This window comes from Rattus rattus, chromosome 15 (genome assembly GCF_011064425.1).
Source record: "Rattus rattus isolate New Zealand chromosome 15, Rrattus_CSIRO_v1, whole genome shotgun sequence".
NCBI lineage: Eukaryota > Metazoa > Chordata > Mammalia > Rodentia > Muridae > Rattus > Rattus rattus.
In genome coordinates, this window is record NC_046168.1 from 33,801,024 (window position 1) to 33,811,698 (window position 10,675).

Sequence of the window (10,675 nt, forward strand, 5' to 3'; positions counted from 1 at the left end):
GGAGACCGGGTGACAGGCCTGTGGCCGCAGACGGCGAAAGCGGGTAGCCAGGGACGGGGACCAGGATGGGGTTTGTTTCCCGCTGGTACAGGCGCCCGCCCGGCCGCACGAGTCAGTTCCTCCAGAAGAAAGTCCGCGGCCCTGTGCAGGCAAGGTGTCCAGCCCACCAGAGGACAGGCCCTGCCCGCCACTGAGTCCCCTCGCCTCCCGGCCCCCGTGAGTCCCCACAAGTAGCTCACCTGGCCCCGGCGGGAGCGAGGGCAGAGGGCCAGGGTGGTCTCCACAGCCCCGGGCGGCTTCGTGCTGCGCTCTGCTTAGAGGGGCTAGCGCCGCCGGTGGCTGGCGTCTCTGAGGCAGGGCGCGGGCTGCGCGCTCAGTTCCCGGGGGCGGAGCGAGGCGCCACCGCGGCCGGAGGCGGATTCCTCAGGTGCTGCCCCTCCTGCTCGCCCCCCTCCTCTCTGTTCCCTCCTGGCCTGAGCACCCTGGTGGCTTTTTGGACTCCCTCGCCTTCAATCCCTAGAGTATCGGGGAGCACACGGTGCCCAATGAACGCCCACGTGCTGCCGAGTCCTACGTGTAGCCTTCACGTTTGGGTTTGAGAGCTCCGGCGCAGATGATGTGTGTGGCCTCTCTGGGATGGGGAGGTGGCAGTGCGCTGGGGGTCTTCTGGGAAGAAGGATTGCCCCCTAGTGCTGCTGAAGAGCGTGGTCAAGAAGCACAATTATTTTCTCTCCGGACCCTACTACATTCCGAATGCTCTCAAGTCACTGTGTGACTTCTTTGTCACTATATCTAGGGACAAAGTTCCATTGCCTGGGCAATAGTCAGTCAAGAGCCTTCTGCATAAACCGGGGTTGTAGGGCGCAGACAAAACCAAACCCACCCTGGAGCTCCAAGCCTGAGCAGATTTCTGCACCTCTCTGATGAAGCTCCAAGGCAGTGGCCCTATTCTCCTGGACTCCCAAGGAAGCCCTGGCTCCTGCAGAGCCTCCCGTAGACCAACCACCGGGAAGTTTCCCCAAGACCAGCTACTTCCAGCTGGCTCTGGTCCTTAATGGTTGCTACTGGGACAAAAGTTCTGGAGGGGTGTTGTGGCTAGATAGTGACAAACGGGGCTCCAATTTTCAGTTGATGGCCTCTGGTATTCAAAGCTGCAGCTCGTGTTCTTGAACTGAAACTGCTGCCAGAGACATCAGTGACCGTAGCTTCCAGTAGAAGCAGCTTCATGCTAGACGCAAAGCACAGAAAAGTTGAGACAAGTTTAATCCCTTTGAGATACTGCGGGCCCAGCTGCTGGTAGGTTGACATTGTTGTCAAGCACTGTGGTACTTTCTTAATCATAGTCGAAAGAATGTTAATTAAACTCTATCACATATGATCTCTAAGTGAGTATTTTCATTCCTCCTGCTTTTTAATTTTTTTTTAATTAAATCTCCTACTCCTTCCTTTTCCCATACACACCCTTGCTCTGTCTCAAATTTATGGCCTCCTTTTTTAACTTTTGTTACATACATACACACATACATACATACATACATACATACATACATACATACATACAAATGTTCGTACAGACATTTGTCCGTACATAGTCTTCCTCAGTCTGTTTAATGTTTCTTGTACATATATGATCTCAGAGCTGACCCTTGATATTAAAGGTAAACTTATTACCAACACTTTAATAAACCAGCATAATTTCTAAATATATTTGACTTGCTTTTTAAACTTTCCTCTCAAGCCAAAATATTTTTTTCCTTTTTCTCTTTGGTTGTGTTCACAGCTTGAATTGTCTTCTCTTTCTCCTATCTTAGGAAGACAGACTTGGCTGACTTTGTTTTTGTTTAGCTCCTAAGAAGGGGCTAAGAGGTAAAATGTTTCCATCTTTGTTTTACAATTGAATAATCCTTATAGCCTGCACACATAAGGACAGTTTTAATTGTCACAAGGGCAAGCTTTATCAATTACTGTGTCATCTGGCAGTTCTGGATTTTGTACGTATTACAGACTTAAATCAAATTGGTATTTTTAAAATAACTACAACATAGAAGGTACACAGAGAGGGTTAGCAGTTTAATTTATCATATTAAAAAGGAAAACTCAATTTGTAACCACATGAGAACTGAGCACAGGTGTAGAAAGGGCAGTTAAGCAGTAACCTGAGGTCTAGGTTCACCTCATGTAACCTACGTTCACACAGAGGTAAACAGGGAAAACCACTTTTAGTGTCCCATATCTATGATTCCAGCACTCAGGAGGCTGAGGCAAGGTTGTAAGTTTCAGGCCAACCTGGGTTATGTAGTGAACTTGAGACTACCCTGTCTACACAGCAAGCTACCTGTCTCAAAAACAAAAAGAAGCAAGAAAATAGAAAGAGCTAAAGCAGATGAAAAACTTTGAGAAAACACTGTCCTTCTGAGCCTTTACAGGGCCTGTGGGATTGAGGAAGAGGAACATCGTCCATCAACATCTCGAAAGTACAACCACAGTGCAGAGTCCACTCAGTTTAGTTCATGGACTGTTTGTTAGTGCTAAGCACCCTAGACTATGCAGATATCATAATAAGTACGGCAGAAGGACCTTGGTCTAACACAGGCTTCTGGTATTCTTCAGTAGTTCAACAAATATTTATTGAACTCCTACTGAAAGCTGGCTTAATGCACTGATAACATCATCACTAACCAAAATGAGTCTTTAATAAGGTTAAAAGTCAGTGATAAAATAATAGTAGGCCAAGTTACTTGACTTCATCAGCATCCCTTTTTGTGAAATAGTAGAACAGTCCAACCCTCAGGGAGTGGTTGATTGAGATGAAGCAGTAGCTCCTAGAACTCTATTAAATGTTTCGCCTGTCACTGTCTATGAGTTCCTCCACTCTCCCAACTGCTTACTAATGACTTCCAAATGTTCCTTACACTGTTCAAGTTCAGGGGCGTCGTACAAATAATAGAATCTTACAGATGCTTACTGCCTGGCCACAGGGCAAGTTCTATGATTAAACCTGGTCCTGCTCCCAAGGAGAAGTCTTCCTTTACCAAAGTTTCCATGGTCCTTGGCTCCACACTCTGGACTATTCTTCCTCGGTCATTATTCTGTGGTCATATCAGAAGTACACACTAGAAAGCAAATTGTCATGGGGACTTCATCAATTTATGGATGCTGCAGGTTTGGAGTTTTGTGTTTCTTTCACAGTTTTGCTAATTTCTTCTTCTTTAAAAAAAGATTTATTTATTTATTATATATAAGTACACTGTGGCTGTCTTCAGACACACCAGAAGAGGGCATCAGATCCACTCAGATGGTTGTGAGCCACCATGTGGTTGCTGGGATTTGAACTCAGGACCTTGGGAAGAGCAGTCAGTGCTCTTAACCACTGAGCCATCTCTCCAGTCCATGCTGACTTCTTTAAAGCTGTTTTGCAGTTGGTCTCATTTAACATTTAACATTAACAATAATAAACAGATTTTATTATTGTTTTCCATTGAGATCATCTATATTCTATTTGTCAGTCATACCCAAAGTTTATTAGTAAGCAATGTCTCAGCTACTATACTTTATTGGATCAAGGCTTAGTAAGTCCCAACTCTGTACACCACAATAACAATTCATCTCCTCTGAGAAAAGGGGGTACCAAATTTCTACTCATGAGTTAATTTACTGCAAGGAAAAAAAATCCAACTTCTAAGATAATACTACAGAGGTTAGGACCACTGTGGAAAACTGAATCCTTGTCTGTCTAATTCCAGATGTGTTACAAATTAGCAATGCTTAGTAGTCTACATTCCTAGTCACAAATATGAGTAGGCCAAAATAAAAAATCACTAATGAGAGTGAGAATCTGTCATTTGAAAGAACAAGTTAGAACAAATGAAAAGTTAATTCAAGAACCAAAAGAAACTTCTTTACAAGATTTCCATATACTTAGGGAAATTGAATAGTAATAAGAACAGGTTGTCATGAAAATGAAGCAATCAGAATCAGGCTATTCTTGGAAACTAAGAAACAAATAAATAGTAGCCCGGAATGTTGATAAGTAATCCTAGAAGTTCAGACACTGAGGCAGGAGACTCACAAGTTTGAGACTAACAAGTGCTATGTAGCATCCCAGTCCAATTTGGCCAAAATAGTAAGATACCCATCTCAAAAGAATAGACAGACAACGGGACAGGGGTGGGGTGGCCTGGGCTAGAGAATTGGTTCAGTGGTTAAGAGAACTTACCACTCTTTTGGAAGACACAGATTCAATCCCCAGCATCCACATGGTGTTCACAACCATCTGTAGCCCCAGTTCTAGGCTACCTGCCCTCTCCTGACCTTTGGGCACCAGACATAAAAATGTGGCACAGATATATGTGCAGACAAACACAAAAATAAATAAACCATGAGAAAGAAATGAAGAGAGAAACATGTGAGTATTGGCTGGAGTGTTTGCCCAACATAAACAAGGCCCTGGGTTTCACACACCTATCTCTACAAAAACACAGAAGGTGGGGACAATCTTTACATATTGAAAAGTAAATTTAAAAGGAAAAGGAAGTATTATATAATGTAGACTATAAAACATGATAAAAGAGAGAAAAAATAAATGGAAAGGCATCCTATGTTGCTAGATGTGAAGGTTTACCATTGCCTAATTCATCTACAGAGTAATGTACCCCTATCAAAACCTCAGTTGCTTTTTGTAGAAACTGAGAAGATGGTCCTATGATTCATAAGAAACATAGGGGACACAGAAGAGTCAAAACAACCTTAGAAAAAAGAACAAGAAGGACTAAAGTTGTTTTAAGTCTCATTACAAAGCAACAGGAAGTAAAAGCCATGGTAGTGGCAAAAGGAGAGATAAAGAACAATAGAATAGAATTAATAGTCTAGAAATATACCCACGCATGTGTGGCCAATCAGTTTTCAACAATGGTGTTGAAATAATTTGATGGAGAAACAATAGTCTTCTTAGCAAATGGTGCTGAGACAGCTGGATGTTCATATGCAAAAGAATAAAGTTGGGCATCTCCCTTACAGTAAGTACAAAATTAATTCAAAGTGGATCACAGGCTTCAATGTAAAGGCCGAAATTATAAAATCTTTCTGCAGAGTTAATATATCACAAGAAGATGAACACAAGTGTTCCTAACAGCAAGGCTTGCCAGCTGATGAGTGAATAGACACAATGAGACATAGCCACATATTATTTGGCAAAATACAAATACATGCACTGATAAGGATAAATGTAAACAAATGCTATATAAGACCATATATATTATGGTCCTATTTATATGGAGTGTCTGGAGTAGAGAACTTCTAGAGATGGGCAGTAGATTGTTGGTACCCGAGGGTAGGAGGTTTCAGAATAAATGAGGAATAATTGCAGATGGGTGAGTACAGGTCTCTGTTTTTAGATAGTGAAAATACTCTAAAATAAACTTGGTGATAATGTATCATTTCTCAAATACAATAGAAACCACTGGAGTGGATACTTTAAAGGGGAAATTATATTGTATGCCAGTTACATGAAAGGAAAAATGGAACTAAGAAGAAACGATATTGGCTCAATAATAGAGAAATATTTTCTAAGATAAGTATTAAGTTATATATCCAGTATGATAAAGCTAGATTACTTATTAATGAATTATACTTAAACAAATCCTTGTGAATTTTCTGACTTTAGAAATAAAGAACCAAGTCATATGAGCTTTCAGCCCTGCCCCACCTCTCAGCAAAAACTCACATGCAAAGAAAATATAAAGGTCCCGGGCATCTCAGCTGCAGCATCACATGGAGGGATATTTTAGGACTTGTTGGAAGGAAAAGGTGCATTAACCCAAATTCCAAACATGAAGCATGACTGCCTCTCAAGCCGCCCACTGGGCAGCACTTCCATCAGGTGGTGTGGTTATGAGAGCTCCTTGCTCATGAAGGAGGCATGGTACCCCTAAAGTGGGAGCTAGCAAAGCAAGGCATCATGGAATGAATCCATCACCCTATAGCACAGGAGCTAGGAGCAGGAAGATCCTAAGTTCCTACTTCTTAGGTTACACAGTAAGACACCGTATTCAAAAATAAATAAATGAACATCTTTAAGACCAAGCGCAAGTCAGGCATCATGTACAATTCTTGTAATTCTAACACAGGAGAGGCTGAGGCAGAAAGATCAAGAGTTTGATGCCAGCCTGGCTTATACATTGTGAGATTCATAAAACCGAGGTCTTGATCAAGAGGAGGATCACGTGAACAAAACAGTCAACTGAACTGCATCATCGTTAATAGTTCTTAACAACTTCCTAGTTTGTTTGAAGCATGATTTCTCTGAGTAGCCTTGGCTGTCCTAAACTTGCTCAGTAGACCAGGCTAGCCTCAAACTTAGAAATTGGCCTGCCTCTGCCTCCTAAGTACTAGGAATAAAAATGTGTGCCACCATGACCCAGATGATAGCATTTAACATAAACGCTGAAAATGTTAGAATATACAAAAATTACAATAAAAAGTACAGAGTATTTGAAAGAAAAAATATTGATAGTATCAATATTAAAACTATTAATAGGGACTTAAAACTATTCCTTGACCTGAATTAACTCCTCAGAGTTCATGAGCAAAGGGCGGAACTGACCCCTGAGAGTTGGAAAGTTGTCTTCTGACTTCTCCGCATATGCACCACAGTCCAAGTGCCATATAGCAGACACACACACACACACACACACACACACATAAACACATACACACATACATACACACACACATACAAACACATGTGTGTGCACACACACATATCACACATACACATACATACACATATACACACATACACACATACACACAAACACACATACAAACACACACACACACACACACACACACACACACACACACACATGCACACACATGCACACACACACACACACACATACACATGCACACACACATACACACACATACACACATACCCATGCACACATTCATGCACACACACATATACACACATACACACACATACACATATACACACATACACACACATTCACACATACAAACACATACACACAGATACACACACACACGAGCGCGTGCACACACACACATACATATACTCACATAAACACATACACACATGCACGCGCGTGTGTGCGCGCACATGCACACACACACATAAACATACAATAAAACACATGTGTGTGCACACACATATACACACATACACACATATACACACATACAAACACAGACACACATACACACACATACACATACACACACATGCACATGCACACGCGCACACACATAAATAAATAAATAAGTAAATAAATAAATAAACGTAAAAAAATATTACAAGGGAGTACAGACAAAAAGAAATGCAGAAGTCATTTTAAATCAGCTGATGTCAATCAAGTCACTCAGGAAACCGAGACAGGAAGAACACTCAGCCCAGAAGTTAAACACCTTCCTGGCAAAACCCATCTTTCAGTTCTTTTTCAAATCAAAATGGAATACATGATAAACAGATAAGCATTAGGGGTAGAGTGGGGTATGGCTCGGTGGAAGACCACCTCCCTGGTGTTTCCAAAGTCCTGGGTTCAATTTCTGGCACTGCAAAAACCAAGTATTAAGCACTAGGCAGAACAAGGCTAATTTACTCAGAGGATAAAAGATACGATAGGAATAGCAGATAATTCTTGAATTCTCACTAACTCCAGGCGCTGAGTGCTGACATTCATGCCCTCAAGTAGTCATTAGGACGCTATCAGAATGGCTGTGGTTGACACGGTCATTTTGCAGATATGAAGAGTAGACTTTAAATATAGATTAGATAGTGTTCTCAGTCACACCAGTGATAGAACAGAACTTAGTGCCTGAGCTGTTTATTCCAAAGAGCAGACACATAGCACCATTTAAGAGAGAGTTTAGTTTTAATCCATTTCTTTAAAAATATCACAGATGGCATAGACCAGAGAATAGGTATACTGACATAGTTTCATATTAATGTAACAACTACCTGAGATCCTCCATCACTCAAACCATGACGGCCAAGCTGTATGTCTCAACATGGAGCGTGTGGCTGCACAAGCTACTTACCTCACGGTGGTTGTGAAAGAAAGGGACAAGAGGAACCAGAGTCCCTTGCAACTGCTTCAATTGAAGTTTCCCAATAATGCCAACTTAGAGACCAAAACATTTTTTAAAGATTTATTTCTTTATTTTATGTATATGAGTACACAGTAGCTGTCTTCAGACACACCAGAAGGGGCATCAGATCCCATTACAGATGGTTGTGAGCCACCATGTGGTTGCTGGGAATTGAACTCAGGGCCTCTAGAAGAGCAGTCAGTGCTCTTAACCACTGAGCCATCTCTCCAGCCCTAGAGCTCAAACTTTTAAACTGGGTCTTTAGGGGCATTCAGAAGAAAACAAAACTATATGTATATACTTATAGAAACAAATATTCAACATCCTTAGTCATCAGGGAAATGCAAATCAAAACAACCCTGAGATTCTTAGTCAGAATGGCTAAGATCAAAAACTCAGGTGACAGCAGATGCTGGTGAGAAAGAGGAACACTCCTCCATTGTTGGTGGGATTGTAAACTGGTACAACCGCTCTGGAAATCAGTCTGGAGGTTTCTCAGAAAATTGGACATTCCACTACCCGAGGACCCAGCTATACCTCTCCTGGGCATATGCCCAAAAGATGCTCCAACATACAACAAAGACACATGCTCCGCTATGTTCATAGCAGCCTTATTTATAATAGCCAGAAGCTGGAAAGAACCCAGATGCCCTTCAACAGAGGAATGGATTAAAAAAATATGGTACATCTACACAATGGAGTACTACTCAGCTATCAAAAACAATGATTTCATGAAATTTATAGGCAAATGGAATGAACTAGAAAATATCATCCTGAGTGAGGTTAATCAATCACAGAAAAACACACTTGGTATGCACTCATTGATAAGTAGATATTAGCCAAAAAGCTCGAATTACCCAAGATGCAATCCACAGACCACAGGAAACTCAAGAAAAAGGATGACCAAAATACAGATGCTCCCACTCCTTCATAAAAGGGAAAAGAATATCCATAGGAGGGGATATGAAAGCAAAGTTTAGAGCAGTGACTCAAGTAACTGCCCCACATGTGGCCTATACATATATATATATATATATATATATATATATATATATATATACAGCCACCAAAACTAGATAAAATTGATGAAGCTAAAAAGTGCATGCTGGGGGGTTGGGGATTTAGCTCAGTGGTAGAGCGCTTGCCTAGCGAGTGCAGGGCCCCGGGTTCGGTCCCCAGTTCCGGAAAAAAAAAAAAAAAAGTGCATGCTGAAAGGGACCAGATACAGATCTCTCCTGAGAGACACACCCAGAGCATGTCCAATGCAGAGGTCAATGCTAGCAGCAAACCACCAAACTGAGAACAGGACCCCCTTGGGGGGAATTAGAGGAAATATTGAAAGAGTTGAAGGATCTTGCAACCCCATAAGAACAACAATGCCAACCAACCAGAGCTTCCAGGGACTAAACCACTACCGAAAGATTATACATGGACTGACCCAGGGCTCCAACTGCATATGTAGCAGATAATAGCCTTGTTGGGGCACCAGTGGAAGGGGAAACCCTTGGTTCTGCCAAGGTAGGACCACCAGTGCAGGGGAATATGGGAGGCAGTAGGGAAGATGTACGGGGGTAATACCTGTATGGGGGACAGGGAGGAGAGGGGATGGGGACCTATGGACAGGAAACCGGGAAGAGGAATAACATTTAAAATGTAAGTAAAGAAATATATCTAATAAAAAATAAAAAAAATAGAAGCTTATGCACTTAACCAGGCTGAGCCTCGGACTCAGAGATTCTCCTCCCTCTGCCTCTGTAGTGCTAGAATTAAAGACATGAGCCACTATGCCTTGCTGATACATTTAAGTTCCTATGCCAACTGAATTTCTTCCTTTTTCCCTTTTTTTTTAAAAAAAAAAACAGGATCTCACTATATGACCCATGCTGGTTTGCAACGTGTGATCCCTCCACCTCTTACATAGTGGAATTAAGGCCTGTTTACATGGGCCTCACTCTCTCAGACTGTCTCAGTTAAGGACTGCAAATTCCCTGTGTTCCACCACCTGGCCTTCCCTGGATTCCTTCAAACCTACTCCTGCCTCAAAGGCTTACCTTTCAATTGACTCTACCTGGCAATATGCTCACTCAGAATGTGGCCTATTTTACTTCCTCCTTTTCTTTTCTTTTTTTTTTTAAAGATGTATTCATTTATTATATATAAGTACATTGTAGCTGTCTTCAGACACACCAGAAGAGGGCATCAGATCTCATTGCAGATGGTTGTGAGCCACCATGTGGTTGCTGGGAATTGAACTCAGGACCTCTGGAAGAGCAGTCAGTGCTCTTAACCACTGAGCCATCTCTCCAGCTCTACTTCCTCCTTTTCTTCCACCCATGCAGCATTTCCTGAAGAGATTATTCTTAGGCCTTGATTGATTGCATGATATAAAATGGTTTACAGTGCTTTACTCCTTTGAATTATTTCATTTTCTTTAGGATAGTCTCACTACCTGTTTCTTTTTTAGAGGTTTATTTGTATATTGTCAGTTTCCTCCATGTATGCCACAGGAGGTAAGAATTTTCACCTCTTTTGTTTTGTTTGTGTTATAACTTCAGCACCTAAC

The 10,675-nt window shown here is 41.8% G+C and overlaps 1 protein-coding gene across 1 annotated transcript in view; it reads right to left on the bottom strand.

Annotated features, from left to right (window-relative positions):
* Positions 1-297, bottom strand: part of Greb1l (GREB1 like retinoic acid receptor coactivator) — a 238,693-nt gene extending 238,396 nt beyond the window's left edge. Inside the window, exon 1 of the mRNA XM_032885701.1 lies at positions 240-297. The gene's annotated coding sequence lies outside the window, so the exon portion shown is untranslated. The remainder of the gene's footprint in view (positions 1-239) is intronic.
* Between the last annotated feature and the right edge of the window lie 10,378 nt (positions 298-10,675).